A 3,820-nucleotide genomic window follows, 5' to 3' on the forward strand; every position below is an offset into this window, starting at 1 on the left:
GCTTGAAGGTATAACCTGAAGTACAACAGTCACTGATCGCACTAGACATCGAACAAGTCTGAAGTGCGGATAATCGCACCTTGCGACTCAAAGCATCAGCGGTGAGATTAGCAGCTCCCGGATGGTACTTAATCTCGCAATCATAGTCCTTAAGCAAGTCCATCCAACGTCTCTGCCTCATGTTCAACTCCGCCTGAGTGAACAAATACTTGAGACTCTTATGGTCGGTGAAGATCTCAAATTTCTCGCCATACAGATAATGACGCCAGATCTTCAAAGCGAACACAATGGCTGCTAACTCCAAATCATGGACTGGGTAGTTGTCCTCGTGAAGCTTCAGCTGTCTAGAAGCGTATGCGATCACATGCCCATTCTGAGTCAGGACACAACCTAACCCTTGAAGAGAAGCATCTGTGTAAACTACATACCCTCCAGATCCTGACGGTAATGCTAACACCGGCGCAAAAGTCAACCGCCGTCGAAGCTCACGGAAATTCTCCTCACACTCGGAGGACCACTCGAAATCCACACCCTTGCGGGTAAGCTGTGTCAACGGTCGAGCTAACTGAGAGAAGTTCAGAATGAAGCGACGATAATACCCTGCTAGACCCAGAAAACTACGGATCTCAGCAACTGTCGTCGGACGCGACCAATTAAGTACCGCTTCAATCTTGCTTGGATCAACAGAAATCCCTTCCCTGGATATGATATGGCCAAGAAAGACCACTCTATCCATCCAGAACTCACACTTGCTCAGCTTGGCGTATAACTGCTCATCTCGAAGAGTCTGTAGAACCAACCGCAAGTGAGAAATATGCTCTTCCGTATTACGTGAATACACCAAGATGTCGTCAATGAATACCACGACAAACTTGTCCAAATACTCCCTGAAGACACGGTTCATCAGATCCATGAATATAGCCGGTGCATTAGTCAAACCAAATGGCATCACTAGGAACTCGTAATGCCCATAGCGAGTACGGAATGCAGTCTTGGCTACGTCCTGGTCACGAACTCTCAACTGATGATACCCAGATCTCAAGTCAATCTTGGAGTAAATTGATGTGCCCTGCAGCTGGTCAAACAAGTCATCAACACGAGGCAACGGATACTTGTTCTTCACAGTCACTCGATTTAGCTGCCGATAGTCAATGCACAGCCGCATCGACCCATCATTCTTCTTTACGAAGAGAACAGGAGCTCCCCAAGGAGATACACTAGGACGAATGTACCCCTTGTCCAAAAGATCCTGTAGCTGATTCTTCAACTCACGCATCTCTGACGGAGCCAGACGATACGGTGTTCTAGAAATAGGCGAAGTACCCGGCATCAACTCTATGCCAAACTCAACTTCCCTAGCAGGAGGAAAACCCGGAATCTCATCAGGAAATACATCTGGAAATTCATCCACAACAGGAATGCTCTCTATCCCAATACTCTCAGCGGACAAATCAACTGCATAGATAAGGTAGCCTTCCCCGCCAGACTCTAGAGCTCGACAGGCTCTCAAAGCTGATACCAAAGGCATCAAGGGTCGCGCTCCCTCACCATAGAAAAACCAGCTCTCACTCCCCTCCGGATGAAAGCGTACTAATTTCTGATAGCAGTCCACTGAAGCTCGATAGGTAGTCAACACATCTATTCCCAGAATGCAATCAAAGTCGTCCATCGCCAGGACCATGAGATTCGTTAACAGAATGTTCCCTTCGAACTCTAAAGGGCAACCCATCACTAGACGCTTAGCCAAAGCAGATTGGCCCGTCGGAGTAGAAACAGACATCACTACGTCTAGTGCAATGCATGGTAACTTATGCCTCTTAACAAAACGTGCAGAAATGAAGGAATGAGATGCACCAGTGTCAATAAGTACAAGAGCAGGTATACCATAAAGCATAAATGTACCTGCGATGACTTTCTCATTCTCCTCCACAGCCTGATCATGTCTCAGGGCAAACACCTGGCCAGAAGCTCGTGGCCTCATATGAGAACTCCCAGCAGACTGTCCCTGCGATCTCTGCTGTACGGTGGCCTGAGAACCCGATCCTGAACCAGAACCAGAACCGCCTCCCCCAGACTGTGGACAATCCCTTCGGATATGACCAGTCTCTCCACAACGGAAACAAGCTCCAGAAGCTCTGCGGCACTTGTCGGATGGATGGTTATTTCCACAGTGATCACACTTGTCCTTCTTACCATAACGGACAATACCTCCAGAACCAGAGGAAGAAGAAGATCCAGACTTCTTGAAAGTTTGGGCACGGGGACCCAAAGAACTAGCAGGCCTCGACTGAGGGAAAGACCTGTTCCGTCGAATGCTGTCCTCTGCCTGATGACAACGGCTCACCAAACCCTCGTAGGACATGTCGTCACCAACCGCCACACGGTCATGGATCTCAGGGTTAAGGCCCTGAAGGAACAGATTATACTTCATCTCTGAGCTATCAGCAATCTCGGGGCAATAAGATAGCAGATCAAAGAACCTCTGCTGATACTCATCGATAGACATGGATCCCTGTCGCAGACTCAGTAGCTCGCCTGCCTTCGACTGATGGAGTGCCGGAGGAAAATACCGCTTTTGGAAAGCTGTGCGGAACTCGGCCCAGGTGGCCACTCCTCTCGCCGCAACAAAAGGTGCAGAAGTAAACCTCCACCACCTGCGCGCACGCCCATCTAGAAGATAGCCAAGGGTCTCCACCTTCTGCTCCTCGGTGCATTGGAAAGTCTGAAAAGTCGTCTCCATGCGGTCTAACCAGTTCTCCGCATCCTCCGGAGACTCACCTCCAACTAAGGGCTTAGGACCCATAGCTAAGAATTGACGCACAGTGAAACGCTCATCGTCATGGTGACGATGACGCCGTTCTCGACGAGGCTCCCGGTCGGCATCACCCCAACGCCCACAAACACTGCCATGAGAACTCTGGTCGTCACGATTTGACATCTACAAAAATACCTCAAGATGAGACTAAATCCCAAGAAATCTTTTGCATGCTCTGATACCATAAATGTAGTGACCCTTACCCGGATCACCTACTAAACAGAACTTAGGCATGCAATTAACTTAATAAAACATATATCAGAATAAAACTGCGGAAACCATAAACATTATACAATCCCAAGAATAGGAATCTGTAATTTATCCAATAATATACAATCAAATCGAATAGCTATATAAACCCAAACAACAGTAATAAAACCTAGACGAAGCTCCAGCTGGCCAACCACTGACTAGCCCCTCCTGGATCCACCCTCCTCGTCCAATCGCAAACCTGCCCCATGGAATAGGGTGTCCAGAAAATACAGAGTACGAGACGTGAGCATAAAACGCTCAGTGCGAGAGTATGAGTATACATGCATGCAAAGTGAACTCCCTATAGACTCGAGGTCAAAGATCAGATAACAGAGACAGACCGGGCCCTGGTATGTAGCACGCTGTGCCGTCGCTTCAGGAGGTGGCTCCCATACCGAGATAACCGTGGATACGCCGGAACCAAATCGATGGAAGTCCATCCACTAACAGGATAGGGTACAACCCTACTAACAGACATCTCGAAAGAGATACAGCAAGATGCAAATGAATGCAGCATAATATCATGGCATATAAATCATGCAGTCACATAATACATGCATACTCAGTCAGGATATCTCGAATAGTACTTTCGTACCTCAAAACAGTGAAAGCTCTACCAACTCTAGGTCCACGCCTATAGTTTGCTCTACACTGCCAAATGATACTACTATCATTAAAGTGCTCTAAAAGCCTTAACTAAGCTATTGCATACTCCTAAATATTTATAGGGAGCAAAAGCTTTACCTTCGTCCG

This window comes from Henckelia pumila, chromosome 3 (genome assembly GCF_033568475.1).
Source record: "Henckelia pumila isolate YLH828 chromosome 3, ASM3356847v2, whole genome shotgun sequence".
NCBI classification, from domain to species: Eukaryota; Viridiplantae; Streptophyta; class Magnoliopsida; order Lamiales; family Gesneriaceae; genus Henckelia; species Henckelia pumila.